Source organism: Athene cunicularia, assembly GCF_003259725.1.
Source record: "Athene cunicularia isolate RWA chromosome 19 unlocalized genomic scaffold, athCun1 chr19_part1, whole genome shotgun sequence".
In the NCBI taxonomy this organism is placed as follows: Eukaryota; Metazoa; Chordata; class Aves; order Strigiformes; family Strigidae; genus Athene; species Athene cunicularia.
In genome coordinates, this window is record NW_020799124.1 from 7,625,393 (window position 1) to 7,642,893 (window position 17,501).

Sequence of the window (17,501 nt, forward strand, 5' to 3'; positions counted from 1 at the left end):
GGGGGGGGGGGGGGGGGGGGGAATCCGACAATGTAGATGATTAAAATAATGGAGGGAGTCGGACGCAAAGTGCACAGGAGCAGAGCACAGGATCGCCACGTGACTTGTATAGATTAGTCTTATGGCTGATAAGTGACTTGTAGAGATCATTACAGAGAGGATTAAGGCCGGGAAACCAAAGGACAAGGACAATTGTAGAAGTTACACAGAAGCACAACACACAACATAGAAACCAAGAAAAGACTTGAGGGGAGGGCTCATGGAGGAAACCCAAGGATCGGCACGGCGCTTGGCAGCAGCAATGAAATTTTGAGAAATACAGCCAGAGATGGCAAAGAGACAAGTTACAGGAACACAACACAAGACTGTATTTAGGGAAACAAACCAAATTCCTATTTTGCTTACATCCCCCCAAAATCTGGATTAATCCATGCAGCTTGGTGGAGGTGTAGCTTAACTGAAACCTGACCTATTTGCAACTTATTCTTATCAACTAAAAAAAAGAGAAAGGTATTAGAAAGATGATAAACAAGCAGCAGAGGCCCAAATGATGGAGGATGTGCAGAGCAGATATCACTTCTCCAGAAATGCTGGCCCTACGTGTCCTTTAGGGTTCACCAAGAAAGGCTGGGGAAAGGCACTGGAATCTCACAGGGCACATGACATGCTGGAGAGCAAGGGATTGATGGCTGTGAATAACCCATTTATTAATTTTAATTCAGGCAATCACAGATGGACCGATGCTCATTAGGGAATGAGAACATAAGTAATTCGGTTAGAACATTTTCACACAAAAAGTATTTGAAATTAGAATATGGAACAAACTGCCAAAGGCAGAGAGGCACCGGGTAGTGTAAATCAATGCTTGGGAGTATCAGACACTGTTTGTGAACGGGCGAGAAAGGAGGGGGCCGCCATCAGAAAGACTTTTGCAGTTGAGATATTTCATGGGTACATAAAGACAGACTTTGAAGGCCAAAACACACCATATGTTAGACTTCTGGACTTTAACGTTCCCACATACAATTTTCTCTCTCTCGCTGCTGCTCAGCAGAGTACAGCCAAATTTAAATTACTATTATTAAATACAATTAGCATTACAGAACTGATTCTGTACTGTATTTTGAAAAATTCATTTGCCCCTTTTACGAAAACCAAAGCATTTCAAATGCTTGCATTTCTGTGAAATAACAGGATGGATTTGTTTTCCTATTACAGTTTTTTCACATTTTAATGAATGGCATTTGTACTTATAATCTCCCTAAGTATTATAAAAGACATGGTTTATTCACTCCATACCAGTTATACAGTGATTGAAATATAAAGCAGAATTGAAACAGAATCTTCCAAGGAGATCAGAGACTTTCTGATGGAAGCAGTCTGTAAATCACAGGAGCTTTCACACCTTTTTTTTCTCCCCCAAATTCAGAATCAGAATTCCAAACAATCCCACTAAGCAGAAAGATTTTCTTTATGTTTTAGGCGTTAAAATAAAAAAAAATCCAATCAATCTGTCTGGTTTGAAGTTCTATTCAAAATGAGCACCTCAAATGTTTTATATCTTGAAATAAAATTTAGAAAAAACACCATGACAACTTTAATTGGAATTAAAAAAAAGAAAAAGTATGCCAGCTTCCAGCTGTATAAGGAAATGTGGGATGAAAAAGAAATCAAAAATAGCAAAATATAAATGAAGTCCAGAAACAGAGGAAACAGAGCACTTACATGGAAGTAAGTATTTGGAAGTTCACTGTAAGTTTTTCAAATCAAAGTAAAATTGGTTCAGGAGCCAACAAGGATGAGCTGCAGTCAGCTCACATTAAAACAGTTGAACTACATTATAAAACTCTTGCTGAACATTTTTATTTGACTCTAAAAACTTCAGGGACCCTGAAAGAAGTCAACTTATAATTACACTAGCATAGTCTTGACATGAGCTTAGCTCCAAATCTTAATTTATCTAAACCAGGCCCCATTATGTCTTCTCTGACTAGAAAGAAACAACAGTGACCTCTGTACTCCCCACCACCCCCATAAACATATGTTCACTTTTAAGTTTTGGCATACTATTTGTCTTGATAATACCACTGGCGCTATACTGAGATAACAGAAATGAGACACTAGGAATCCTCCCTCCTTAGCAAACTCTTCATCTTCAAAATTATCACCGGAGCTATATGGAGGGAACCGCAGCGACACACTGGTTTGAGAGCAGCCCTCCCTTTATCCACCTTATTTTTTCAGGTCAAGTGCTTTCAAGAGTTGTTGCTCAGGAGACCAAGTTCACCCCAGAGGCTGACTGACCCGCTTCCCCTCCATAACCACCTCTCCCCAACCTGCCCCTGCAGACCTCCTTGGCCTGCTCCCATCCTTCACTGCCACAGCGACAGACAGCTGGTTGCCCAGTGTCACTGGCATGATACTCCAGTAGCACAGACTGCCTATTTCAGAAATGCTTGGCCACAGTCTAGTATCTACTACACCCAGCTAAAATCAAAATACTGTCAATAAAATCAGCAGTTTTCTCTCCACATATAGATAAGCACCATAGATCTGGCCACCTATGTCAGGGAAGATGCTGAATGTAGTTTTATCTGCATATTGCCTCCTTCTGTTTCAGCTATGCCCAGCCAAGTTCAAAAAGAGAAAAGCTAAGTCTGTGGCTTTATTTTGGAATCTGTCACTCTATGCACTAAGAAATTTTGGCATTAATTGAAGTCTGATGTCTACTGCCCTACAAATCACCTGGATTCTCTATTCAGGTTTGTGGAAGAGGGATGCTCCTCTGTGCTGTACTGGCACACGGTATTGTCTCATCGACTGCAGTCAGACTGAAGGCTGCACAATGGTGTTTCTGAACTTAAAAATGAAATGGGAAGATAAAGCTCTTTGCAAGGAAGCTGAGACAGCCAGATGCCGAGGCATTCTGCATGGACACTTAAATTCTCTGAACATACAGATATCAGCAGCACATTAACACATTTGCAGACCATGACACCAGCACATGGCCACAGCGTGCTGCTCCTGACAGATCAACTTGGATCATTCAGCACTGCTGGGTTTTTCTCTGGTTTTTAGACAATTTGGCATCCCAAAGACAACTCCTTACTGAAGGGATCACACTGCTTTCTGTGCCTGGGTGGCATTACCAAAGCATTGATGATTTATCTGCAGAACAATTAACTATGTACCCAGTGTCTCAAACACAAGCATTCCCACAACTATGCTAAATATGAATTCTGTAGTCCTAACTCTTCTGCTTATCCTCACTGTTTTTCAGTTGTAATTCTCACTCTCATTAGCCACCTTAACATTAATGTCTTTTACTGTTCTGCACCCAATCTGGAACTAACTTACCAAGCAAAAATAAGTGACTTAAACCAGAAGTTATTTTTCTGTTCTGATTTTTAATAAATGGATGCCTTAACGAGACACCCATTTCTCTTCATTTGCAAAGCTCCCTTACACATCTTTTCTTGTATTGCTTTGCATCACAAAGTTTTTCCATTTGTCTTCAATTACTTGGAGCTACCAAAATGCCATTAAGAATTGTAAGAAACATATCAAACAAAGGGAAAAGCATTGTAACAACGCATTAACGCACCATTATTTTAAGCCGTGCTATATTCTTGAATAGCTGCCTTGGAATCAAATGGCAGTTATAGCAAGCATTATTAATGCTATGCAATGGCATTAGTCTTTCTTTGAAGCCATTACAATAGAGCTTAGCTGCCCTTTCATATAAAACAGTACATCAGTTCTAAGGTGGTGCACCACACCAGCCCTACAACACACTCTGTGCCCGTGAATCAGGAAGGGCACAGAGTATGCAGGCAACTGGCTTGATTTCCCTTTCTTAATACCAACAGATATCTAGAATAAATTAATAAAAATATAACATTATAATTTTACAAATTACTAAAAATATATATTCATCATCCCAGCTAATTTATTTTGCAGCTGACAGAAGAAAAAGTGAAAATGCTATTTTTTATCTTTGCTGCCATTAAAGAAGTTTTGAATCAAAATTAAAAAGAAATTATTCCTGTACAGCTGCTTAAAGCATATGGTGTGTATTTTAGCTGTGCTATAAATTCTTTAACAAAAATAAGGACTTCACAGTGGTACAATACCAATCTGTTTGTCAAAGCTGCTTGGGTGCAGTGCATAGGTACGCTACCAGGAAAGAGCTTGGGAAGAGCGTGCCCGCCTCACCAACTTGTTGGTTTAACCTCAAGTTAAGAAGAGAGCTTTAAGGAGGACTCAGATCTTTCAATTCTTCTTCCCTCCACTGTGAAACAGCTGCAACCTTGAACCCTTGAAACCTTCTCTTCCTTTCATGCCCAGATAAATCCTGATTTTCCCAGACAAACAACGCTGCCATCCCCTGAGGAAAGCTGAGCTCCCTCGTTCTCACAGGACAGCTTCTTGTTGCTTTTCCAATCTTTGATCTTCCTTTCCAGTAAAACAGCCCAGCCCAACATGTGCCTCAAGATATTGACAGCAGAATGACAGCTTTGTTTAAATTAGCTTTTACTGTGTGCCACCCTGCCTTCAGATCACTGCCACAGTGGGCCTGCTATCACTGCTGAACCTCTCCTGGATCCTTTGATAACCCGCGTGTCTCCCTCCTCACACCCCTCTGCGTTTCTGAGCAGGATTTCTCAGCTCCTGCTCTCACTCGACTCCCAGTCCCTCCGCCAAACGGAGCAGCCCTGCTCTCTCCTCCTGCCTCAGGCCACAGGCTCTGTCTGCTTCTCTTGCATCAGACCTAGCGATCGCACTGCCGTAGCATGATTCAGCTCACCAACTTGATGAAGAACTAAGCAATGAAGGAGAGAAAGAATTTATTTTCCATCATGCTGGCAAACTGAACTGAGTCATCCCGTGCATTTGCTAGACTCAGCATGAGGGAGGAGGTGGGCACCCAGGGCTGGGGCAGGGACACTTGCCAGCGTCAGTCCCACGCTAGCATGGATGGGGTATGGCATGAAACCAGAGACAAAATATGGATGGCAAAAGGAGGGTCAAAGTGCCAAATGTTATGAAAATTCCCTTGTTATGAAAATTCCCTTCCCTGACTATTCTAGCAATCAATCTTCAGAGTATGGAAGTGTATTAACTCTGTTAAAATATATCTATTAATTCACACTACACACTGTGATGTAGTGAGGTAGCAGCATTTTACTGGAGACTTTGGTATTGTTTATGCACGACTAAAATAAACTAAAGGACAGCCTGGTCCTGGAAATAAGGACTTTGCTTTGCAGAGGCTTAGAGCTGTCCATGAAGGATAAAGGACACTCCTGGACAACCAAGATGCCAGCATCCTAGTCCCTCTAACTCATTATTTAAACCCTCCCAGTGGTTTCTGGTGCCACAGATAAGTAACTCTAGCAAGACTGACTCCAAGGACGTCTGGATCAATAGACAAGCAGCAAGAATGATGCAGAAATGTAGCTGATTTGCTAAGTTTTACTCTGATTAGTAATCAGAAGTGTGGGTGCTAGTGATTAATCAAATCGTGTTGTGCCTGAACGTTTGAAGGGTGTAAGAAGCCTGTGTGAAACCACATTTGGGGTGTCCCAATTTGTCTGGGGCACTTCATGCGCATGCATAATTATTTACCCTTGTAAGTCTGTAGTCTGCATGCTAGCCTCTCTCCTGGGTTGGCATGGGCCAATTATGAGTTTTTGTGATGCAAAAAAGGTTAAACACATAGCGGGAAGTAGGAAAAAGATGATCCAAACAGGGGACATGTACTTCCCAAGAAACAGAAAGAACAACTTTCTAGAGAATAGTTAAGTGAATTATTTGCTACACCACCAACCAGGGAGATGTCAGAGCTTGCCACTTTTGATCCTCAAGGTTCTGCGAGAGCACAAGGTGGGATGGAGAACATCTCGCCCATGGCCAGCCCAGCCCAGCCACGCTTGGTGTGGCCAAGTGGGGCAGGGAAGGAAGGAGTGAAAGCGGTGCCAGGGCAGAGCAGCCTGTGATAGTCGACATCACCTCCAGCTTCCCAGCAGGAGCAGGAGCTACACAGTGAAGTGAGTGGGTGCTTTCACCTGCCCGTCAGCCTCTCCTCCTGCCTCTGTGAACAGCGACCTAGAACCCACAATCACTTTTTCCCTTAGGGATGACCCAAACTTTTGTTTATGTATTTTTAAAAATTGGGGCAGAGGAATCCTTGCAAGAACGAGCTCATTAACTGCCTTTCTGCAAAATCCACCTGCACGTAAATACCAAAATGTCACCTTTCACTAATAATTTATACTGACTTTACCCTCTTGCTTCACTATTACAACAAAGCAAGACCGGACACTGGCTTGTATAGAGCCTCATAGTAATTTTGTAATAAATACAGAGATAATTCTGTATTTGGAGAAATGGAATGGATTATAATGACACTCAGCAGAATACCGCGCCCGGCACAGCCCTCCCATCCCCATTCTTTCCAGCACACTTCAAGCTCTCTTTTTTTAAAAGGATGAGAAGATACTCCTGACACTGTGAACTGAAACAGTGCTGCCTGTCTGAATTTTGCATAAATAGTTTCCCACCACTGTTATCATTTCACCCAAACGCGTGGCAGCGGCATAACGGGCCTTAATATAGACAGCCCACCAGCTGCCAACAGAAATTTCAGCACTTTGTCAATTATATAAAAATAAGAGAATTTGGGCTGATCCTCTCCAAAGTTACCCTAGTAGTATCTGCTGTCTCAGTACAACTTGCTCGCACACTGGATGGGATGGAGATGAACCTGCAGGAGCTTCAGAAAGGTGCACAGCACCTAGTGCTTGCTTCTGGTGGCGTATGTTAGGTTTGGGTTATCTCAATAGCTGAGGTTTGTCCTAGGAAGATAGCAATATAGGAAGGAGAAAGAGGTACATATAGGAGAGGCCCTGACTGTGCTTGGGAGTTTCTACAGTTCTGTCCATCACTCTGGAGTTCAGTGTCTCTTCTCTCAGGGATGTTTTCGACCCTGCAGCCCAGTGCCGGCACCAGACATCCTACATGTTCATCAGGGAGAGTGCATCTGCCTTTGAGATGCTGAAGTATACTTAAATCACCTTCCTCAGGAAAGATGTTGTTTAAACTGCAATCAAGCCAGCCAAAAATAAATAAATAATCATTTACACACTTGTATAAACAAAGAAACGAAACGCTGCTGAGCTGCTGTTACCCCAAAAGCACACTGAGCGCCTCTCTCCCTTCTCCGCCAGCATCGGGAAACAGAATCGAGGTGAAGCACAAATCCATCCCCATGCTCCTGTTATACAAAGGAAATTACCCACCACCCACATCCTGTGGAGTGGACATTAAACAAAAAAACAATTACCCACCAAAAATATTAGATTTGCTCCATTTTGTTACACTGAGCGGTTTAACGGGACTTTCACTGAAAAGCAGGAAAACTCTGGGCCTAAATCAGCGCGACGCGAGCTCTGAATTTTGATGTATGCTGTTGACTTCCCCAACACAGAGCAATTTGTAATAGCTTTGCCACGCTGTTGTTTTCAAAGCTCCTGCTACATCACAAGCATTTATTTCTGACCACAAAATTACATTTATTCAACAGAAAGCAGCTCAGGGTCTTTAAGAGGTTAACTTCTGGAGTGCTTGGCTGCTCTCCAGCCTCTGTACTAGAATCTGTGCTAACGCAACAGCACACAACAGCACCCAGGCTAGCCGTGATTAATAGAGTGCTGAATACGCTGCTTTCCACATACACACACTTTTCATTCCCTTGCTTCCATAGATCATGGACTTATCCTCAAAATATCTGACTGAAATTGAATTTGGCTTCTCTCTCAACCGTTCATTTCCTATGTTATGCAAGGTTATATCCTTTTCTGCATGAGCAGAACCAAACCAGCTGCAGCTTTTGAGAAGAAAATGTGTTCTCAATTATGAAGCTGGCCTGAATATTGAACCACAGTTCTACTGCTACTCTAATTGAGCCATCATGAAGTGAACCTACAGGAAAGAAATTGTATTAATTAGGTTTGTAAATTTAACATGAGGAAATTAAAGGGAGGGGGTAAAAAAAAAAAAAAAAAAAAAAGAATATCAGCTCAGGAATACTCCTTCAAAATGTAGAAGTAAAGTAGGTCTGAAGTTGTTTAGGCACACATATTATTAGAGTACTCCTTCAAAGGCATGATTAGTAGTTCCAGCACACCAAACTGATTTTCAGCTTCTGTTGTCTGCATATGGAAAATTATTAAATTACTCTACTGACCAAATTAATAGTTTAAAGAGCAATTCAGCGAAGTGGGGAGCCAGAGTGGTCTCATCAGAATGGCAATACCCTTAGAAGTACTTGCTTTGTGAGAAGAATATGAGAACTGGTTTTCACAGAAATAAAGTCCAGTGCGTTGTTTTGGAGTATGTGCCTTAAAGGGTTCTCCAAATGAGGGATTACTGCATTACTGTTGGACAGTACTGTTATGCCACATGAAAAGAATGCTAATGACCTCAGGAAATCCTTTCCCAGCCTTAAAATATCTATTTGATGACTTCACAAATACGGATTCCAACATTAGATTTCCATGCCACAACTTTAGTTCTGTAAATTAACATGGCCCAAGAACGTAACCTTTTTTTTCTTTTTTAAGATTTCATGTACAAATATACATCCACTGATGTAAACATGGGAATGCACAGTGACCTACTCACAACACAGCTTATTTAGATGGTTGCTTGAAGGAGTGCCTTGCCAGCTTGCAAATTACATATTTTATGATTGAATAATAAAGCTCTTCAGTGTTTTCTGATTCTGTTCTGTATTTAGCCCAGCATATGGTAAGCAAACCATTAATAAGTTGCATCCTCAGGTTAATGGTTAAAAAAAAAAAAATTTAAGATAGAAAGACAGGAATTCTACACCTCTTAAATTAATGACTTCTGTCTTGCTCACAATAGCCTATTTACACCGTTCAGACCTTAAATCTTCCAGGAAAGCTAGGAAAGTTACCCACAAACATCAAAAGAACAATACCATCAGCTTTGAATCAGACACAACAGTCTGTTAGTTTTTTAAAAAAAGCTGCATGCAAATTTCCATTAAAATCCTGAACAAGGAAAAAGTACTATAATAAAATTGTATTACAGTGATGAATTAATAGGGTCTCACATTGAAGTAGGAATGCATTTTAAAGTCTGTAGTATTCTAAATTTCATTTCATAATGCTTTTACTTTAATTGTCATCATAAAAAATCCAGTTACTTAAAGCACCGAGATCTATACAAAAAAAGTTATTTCCAACCAGTAATGAAACAGTTTTGATCTGAATGAATGAGATAAATATCTACAGAATACAGCATGTTCTGGTCAGGGGTTGTTTATTTATATATTTGTATTATACAAAGGGAAAAGGGGGTGAGGAAATAAGTATCAATACCCATGCTCAAACTGAAAAGAAAAATTGGCTGAAGTGACCTGTGGATGTATTTTAAAAAGTCAACTAGCCACAGGTTCAGGTTTACAAGCAGATGTCCCATAAAGCATGCTTGGGAGGATATTTAAATATGTGAGCTTAAGTTAACCTCTCTCCAAGTCACGTCAGGCTCACCGAGGGTACAGTTCAAGGACAGTTTAAGTCAACCTAAGCTGGCACATGTGCACTCCTCCTGCCCTGGGCTGTGCTCTCCTGGCCTCTCCCTGGCCCAGCAGGCGCCTGCAGAGAGCTGCTTCAGTGAACCAACCTGGCAGAAAACTAAGCCAGCAAAAAGGGGGGAAAAAAGAAAAACTTTGTGCTCACTTTGGGACCACACTAGCATGAGAGCTGAGGCACTGCAGGAGGTGGGGAGCCCGTCCTTAGCTAGGCAGAAACATCACAATATCTGTGTAAAGCTACTTAACTACCTTTGCCCATAAGGGAGCTGCCTGTCCCTCCTATCTTCTGTCCCTCCCTCGTGCCCAGAGCCCTGTGGAACAGTCATCCCACATGGGATTTGCAAAAGCCTGCTTCCCCTCTGAGGTGGCATCATAACTTAGTATCACTGAGACATGCCAAAAGCACCTACTTAGTTCTGTCATTAGAGATCAAGAAAAGGATGGGGTGATTGCAGTCACAGCCAAAAACGTGGTGGAGGCTTTCCTGCATGGTAAACAGGGAAGCTGCATCATGCAAGAACCTTCCTTCCCAGCTTCCGTATGAGCAACTGGTGAGAAGAAGGTGGTGCTCCCGAGTTCGGTCATACCATCCACAATACCTACAGAGTGTGAGCCAGAGCACTCCCACAGCATCCATACCTGCTGCTCCAGGATGCTCACTCTCCAGCAGAAGGGACTCCAGAAAACATCTATTTTCACTGCTTCTCTGCTTACCTCTGTTTTATTTACTTACTCTTGTTGGGTTTTTAAAGAAACAAAATCCTAGTATGGGGCTGAAGTCTATGTAGTAGAAGCAGGGAACCACTTATGAGCAGTTCACTCCCCATTCCTCCTCCCTGCTCATATAAGTACCTGTGCTGGGTGACCAAAAGGTCCCTTTGCCACCCTCCCAGGACATTAAGTATCACCTAGCAGGTAACCTCCACGCTTCTGAAAAGCAATCCTACAAACTCGCGGGGTGGGTGTCCTGCCCCCAGCAATACTCCTTGCTGAGCCATCTCTGGGGTGAGTAAGTCAAGGCATCTCCATTAGATTTGAAATGGAGAAAAGCCTGTGCTTAACACAATTTGTTCGTGAGATACCTGAAGTGTTCATCTTACAATCTTTCAGAAAGTCAACCTTAACAATAAACAGAGACCAAATCTATATATTGAACAATAAAATATAACTCAACAGAACAGACTAATATTCTCAGTATTTTGATTTGTCTCCAAAACAAGATACAGTAATTACATCTATAATCAAATACCACAATTCACAGTTGTATGTTCCGCATTTATTTAGTCAATCATGATTAGTTCAGGTTTTTCAGGTTTCTAAAACCCTGTCTAGATTAGGGAGACTGGAATCACCAGCTCAGAGATTCAGCAGCACAATCCTGTAACGTATTCGTGCTTCATTTATGTAAGAGGGGATTTCTACCAACAAATTTTACTCTTGTAATTTGTGATGTTGAATTTATATCAACATAAACTTCAATTTTACATTAGTGAAGCAAAACTACAGCAGAGGAGTGTGCATGAGCCATACCAAGGTAACAGTGGCTGTCTCCAACAGGCAAGATCTAATGGGAGAATCTTCCTTCAGCTGTAGCCAGATTTGGATTTATGATTCTTACTTGATCCTCAGACATTCCCTTCATTAAAGAACAGTGCTGAAAGCACACATACACTTTTCAGTCAGTGCATTGCAAGCTTGAAACTAAAGTGAAAAGGTTTTAAGAGCACTGCAATCCACTCGGAGCAATTTTAAAGTGTAAATTTCCATTGGCAAACGGACTCACACAAGTCATTCTTTGTTCTCACAAACTACTATTAGATATATCAAGGACAAAGTTGTCCTGTTTATTTATTTATTTCTAGCAATACTTGGGAAAATGGGTTGTAAAATAAAAAATATCATACTGCTTTTAGGATGAGGAATTATTGCCTATTTGAGATACATCTTTAGCAGGATGTACAAGTAATCAGAAATGCAGCCCTCATTACAGATATTGGGAGTTGTGCGCTTAATTCCCTATGCAGACTTCTGAAAACGTGCTCCTGAATTTCTCTGTGCTCTGATGGGAACTGCAACAGTATAAAATCAGCCAACAGATTAAGAAAGTAAAAAGTGTTGCTGCTTTAACACAGCTAACATTAAGAGCAGAACTCCACAATGTGTAACAGAGAGTGAGCTAAAACCTAAATCCACCCCCCCACACAGGCACTAATCTTTATAAGAAGAAATATAATTTGCAATCTTCATACACGACATTTTCTTAGAGGCAGTACAACAGCTCCCATCTGGCCTAAGCACTCACGTGAAGCGAGCGCTTCAGTGCTGTCCACAGCTAAAATGTAAAATTCTGTAATTGGCCCAGCTGCTTTTGCCTGTAGAAATTCTTCAAAATAACAACAGTTGGCTTTTAAACTTGTGATCATTCTAATCATGTGTTTCTTAGTGGAGTGGCGTGAAGAGAAATCAAAGTAAGAGCCAGCACCAGAGCTGTTAATGCTTTCTGTTGTTTTTCCAACAAACACCTGCCAACTTAAGGTTTTCCATCAAGCCCTGTAGATACAACACAATGTTTTACAGCTGAAAAGGTTTACACTGAAAACTATTTGTAGTATCTTCATCCTTTGTATACGTCCATTACATTGCATTCATTAAGCGTTCTAACCATGAAGTCACTGAGGCACAGCGAGTTCTCGTGTGCCACCTGAGTCACTGCAACGGTAAGCTTATGCTCAGGTATGCTGAATGCAAAGTGATTTGACCAGTTTAGCTTGTCCAGCACAAATCCAGTGTATCACACACAGCAAAATGCAGAAGGGCTGAACCCCTGCGATGCTCTCTGCTCAAGGGCTCTGTACCCACCCGGCCATGCTGAAAGGCTGCCAGCACACCAGGCTTGTGTGAAGCAATATCGAAAGCACCATGAGAAGCATAAGCTCTTACCTCTCCCTGGAAACTCTTCAGCAATGGAGCTACCTGTTTGCGCAGGTCCTGGAAGACAGAAGCAAGATATTACATCAGAAAAAATTTGAAAGGATAAACCATTATCAAGGTTTTCCTAACACTATTTTCAGTTCTGAACTATTATGTAAATTCTGATCGCATTTTATGGAAGTTTTGATTAAAATAAAAGTATACCTAGAATTCATTTTGAACAAGCCTGCATTTCCACCTTGACATACAGCTGTATCTGTTGCAAACAGCATTAATTAACAAAACTGTAGTGATGTTGGGTAAGCACCGAACGCCTTCAATCTCATAATTCAGCTGAAACACTCATGAGATTAGAAGTAAATGCCTCTATCTACCTAAACAGCAGCTACGCTTCTGAATTTACACCAAAGAAATGTCCACAAATGGAAACCAGGCTTAAAGGAAGATGACTTTGGGCCATCACTTCAACTAAGAGTGTTGCCATTTTGTAAAAGGTCTGTTTTATTAAATGTTTTCTCAAGAGTGCTCTGACTTTAGACATCAGAGAACTGGAGAGACACACACTGAAGAAGACAGTATTATTTTTGTTGGTTTCTGTATAACTCAAATGTTTTCTTCCAAATTACAGCACACTTAGTGCTACAAAATTCATGAAAATACTGCCCATAGAAAATTCATGAAAATACTGCCCATAGAACGAATCTAAAAGTTGATAGCTTATTTTTACTTAGCAAGCAGGATAATTTAGGGCAACAAAAGTATATCTATCTTGCATACAATCCTCAGTGGCTCCACTTTTAAACTGGTTTGGGTCTAATTCACTTAGAAATTCTCAGACTTCTCATTATGTGCATGCCTGAAGAATTAAATCCTGTAACTTTGCAGAGGACACTGTATTATTCATGCACAGCCAAGAAGCTGTACTCCTATTTTTGCTGTGGTATTCCTCTGACGAGGCACAAGCAGCGACTTCATAGTACACTTACAGCTAGAATAAATCTGTAAGAGGTATAAAACAGTAACATGATGCTGCATCATTTAAGAGGGCAGCATTGATGCGGGTTACCCAGGAAGAAGGTGGATTTCCCACCCTTGGAGATTTCCAAGGCACAGCTGACCAGACTTAGTGTGGGTACTAAAGAACCATTTTAGGGCCAGGTTAGATCTAGTCAGCCTCTGGATGTCCCCTCCAACCAAGAGTCTTACAATGCTCTGAGAATACTGCTCACAACTGAGACAGTCATGAACTGCTTAAGTAACCATGAAATCTTCCTAGCTTCACACAGGCCACAGTCCCTTAGCTACCCTGAACCTCATGCAAGAGGTCATAAAGAGGTCTTTGAAGTATTTTCTTTATACAAAAAGGGTGTGTTGAAGCCTTGGGTCTTTCGGAAAAGAGGTGACCTTAAAAAGTTAGGAAATTCTCTTTTCCAATGCATTTACTTTTACATCTAGCATCATGCAACATATTGGACATTAAACCACTCACCAAAACACCCTCAGCCCTGGTTTTAATCTGTTTTTCCTGAAGGAAAAGCAGGCTTGTGAGAGAAGTGATTTTTGTCATTTAAATGACAAGTCATGCAGAGAGTTGGAATATCAGGAGTTCTTCCATTCCCTGAGAAATGGCTTAGGGGGGCAAACACAAATGAAGCTATCAAAGACAAATGATCAGCCAAATTTCACTTCTTACACAGTTACTGCACTAACATATAGCTAATACCTATGAAGTTAAGGATAATGTTGCAGCTTTATAAGCTCCCTCTTCAACACCAAACCAAACAGTTCTGTTCTTAGACCAAGTTAAGTCACCTAAACGTTACCTGATTTTTTTCCTGCAGTCTGTTTTAGGACAGAAAAAGGTTAGGTATTGTCCTTGTGTATTATGAACTTCTACAAATGACGCCTCCACCAAAGCAAACTGTCAGGTTCAGCAGCTTTTCCCCACTTCCTGACTACTCCAGGAGACCAGAGAGCTGTGCCCATTTTATAACCTCTTCTTCGTAACCTGATGATGATGATGACATTGAAGAAAGTAACAATAACCATCAATGGCAAAAGAAATGCCCACATTCAGGGCCAAAAATCCGGTATGGTAGGTTGTAACACACAGTGAAAATTACAAACAGAGACATTAGATTTACAGTTAGAATGCTGGCACCCTTTATAAAATCAGGAAAAATTATACCATCCAAGCAAAGCAACATTTCTTGAAATAAAATCTCAGCTGGTAGGAAATCATCGGGTTTAGGGCTTCTGTCCCTGGTATTGCCTCTGAATTTACTGACTAGTTTGGCGCCAGCCAGCAGACTGATGTCAAAACTGCAAGAAATACAGGAGATCTAATTCCAGACCAGCCCCAAGTCTCTTGCTCGCACGACTCTCAAGAGCAGGGCATTATTCCCACTGCCTGAGCACACGGTGTAAGCATCAGAAATCACCCTGGGTGCATCGGTGGATGACAAAGCCCCGCAATGGCTTTCAGTGAAATAAAGCACAGCCAGCTCTGAGGCAGGAGAACATCAGCCCTGCTCCCCTCTGTGCGTGGCGAGCTCTAGCCAAGAGCTTGCTATTGAACTGCATCATCTGACACGTACTAACTTTTGAAAGACAGGATTTGCAGAACTTTTTATTTCATGATATAAACTATGTCAGGACTATTCATCTTTAATAATGAGAGATGTTGTTATGGTTGTTTATAGCAGAGAGAAGGAAGGAGAGAAGCTGGGGGGGGAGGAGGAATGGAAGGGCTATCACAAAGCCAAGAAAACAGTTGGTCAAGCTGTCAAAAAGGGAGAAAGGCTTTCAAGTACCATATCTGATTCCCATACATCCTTCATTTAGCAAATTCAGCATGCTAAACATTCATCCCAGCAATCAAAACGTTACCACGCAAGATTTGTGCCATAAGGGGAAAACGTGTGGTGCTTGATTTAGACAGCAGCTTTTGTTGTTGGCAAAACTGTTTTTAAAACATTTCATGATAGAGCGAGAATGCTGCTTTAAAGTGATTCAGTCCCACTGGCAAGCAATTGGTTATACCACTGTAATCAACCTGGGGCAATCCTGGGACATGCTGATCATTCGAGCACACAGTTTAACAGGGTAAAATACTTTGACAACTTGAAATCTTAGCAGTAACTTGCAATCTGTTGCAGCTGAACGATGCAGAGCATCCCACTTCCATTATCTTCACAGAGCAAACAGTTTAAGAAAAGTAACTGCAAGGAATTCACCAGAGTATATTAAATGCAACCAAATATGCCATGCAGGTAAGTGGATAAATGGCACACACCATAACAAAAGGTATAAACACTTTCTTCAAACCATTTTTTGCTTTCTTCCCTCTCTTCCTCCCCCCCTTGGGAAGAGTTTATAGGCTACTTTTATAATTCCTTCCTTGGCTGAACAGCATCAAAACTTTTGATAGCTTACAACAAAAGGGAAGTAAAAATAAACAGACAGAAGTCGGGAATACATATGCCTCGAGTCACCAGCAAAAACTCTCCTGGTAAGATTTATTTTTGGCCGTTTGGAAAAATTCTTCATCAGATTTCATCTCAAAATATTACACTAACATCAAATAGAATTTTACCTTCTTTGCACTAAATTGAACAGAAAGAAGGACATTCAGTTCGGACCCAGGGGAATCTGTAATGTTGGTTAGCAAGGACACCATATGATTTATTATCTGTTTAAAGTGTAGTGGCCTTTACTGCCTGGGCTGTGATCAAAACAGGAAAAGCAACCAACTCCAGCACTCGCACACAGCTAGCAAATCACTGCCATCAAACAGAACAGCTAAAAAGGGTACATGCAACTAAACATTAAAACAAATGATAATTTATCAACACAAATGCATTGAAATATTTGAGTACTCCTATACAATCACATTATTAGCTTATTTTTCCATGTCAACTAAATGCGCGTGTTTTCTCTCTCTCTCTCTCTGGATGATTTATCAGGATAGAGCAGTTTTCTGAGAAAGGCTCTATCACAGACAAACTCAATATCTGAAGTAGAGACTATGAATTAGGATGCTGTATCATTATCTGAATCAAATCTGATAGCTGAAAGCTAATATAGCATTTTCCCTTTACAAGAGTATAAACAACAAGTTTATATTTTGATTGAGTAGCTACACAATGAAATCTGAATCCAAATAATTTTTAACTCCCTTTCCATTCTCATTAAAAATAACTCTATGGAAAATAAACCAAGAATAAATCTATGGTAAAAACCTGGGCAACAAATGCATCTTTCTGACAACTAAACTACATTATTTATCTATCATTATTTTAATACACACTATATACTATATGTACTATACACAGGACATATCAATGGCCAGGCTACCAACACTGTATTTGTAATTTACTTGAGGTCTGAAGCTACAAAAGCACCTTCTGATCTCCTCATAGACTGCACCATCTCATTTACCTCCAAAATGCTTATCTCTAAATGTCACAACAAGAGCCCTATGACCCTGGTTTGATAAAGTGGTCCAGCAAGGCTAAGCTTGACCTATACACCTTTATCATCTACAGAAGTATTGTGCTCTTGTGAAATAAAACAAAACAAAAAACTGGGCAAATGTTCCATCGTATGCTTCCTGTGCCACATTTCCTATGATTTGTTCTCTGTATCATCTACTTGAGACACGCACTGGCTGGTGAATGTCACCATGTCTGGCAGAGAAGTCATAATGAGAAGCAGCCCACTTGTATCAGCATCGGTGACATCATTAGTTCAGCTGTCACAGCCTATTTTTGAGCTGCCTTATCACCAGCAAGATGCTATGGCTTTCCTGCCATCTTACCCTTTCGCATTTCCTTCCCTGTTAGCCCACACATAATAAGGAACTAACAAGTGGCCCTGCGCTCAAAACTGCCAGGGCTGAACATCCAGATACTTTTGTATAAGAACTTATAAAAAAGAGGGGGGG

General features: G+C 40.9%; 1 protein-coding gene across 5 annotated transcripts in view; it reads right to left on the bottom strand.

The window, feature by feature from the left end:
- Nucleotides 1–17,501, bottom strand: part of CUX1 (cut like homeobox 1) — a 228,015-nt gene that overhangs the window by 157,480 nt on the left and 53,034 nt on the right. For all 5 annotated transcript variants that reach the window (XM_026861726.1, XM_026861725.1, XM_026861723.1 and 2 more), the window contains exon 2: nt 12,566–12,613. The gene's annotated coding sequence lies outside the window, so the exon portion shown is untranslated. The remainder of the gene's footprint in view (nt 1–12,565; nt 12,614–17,501) is intronic.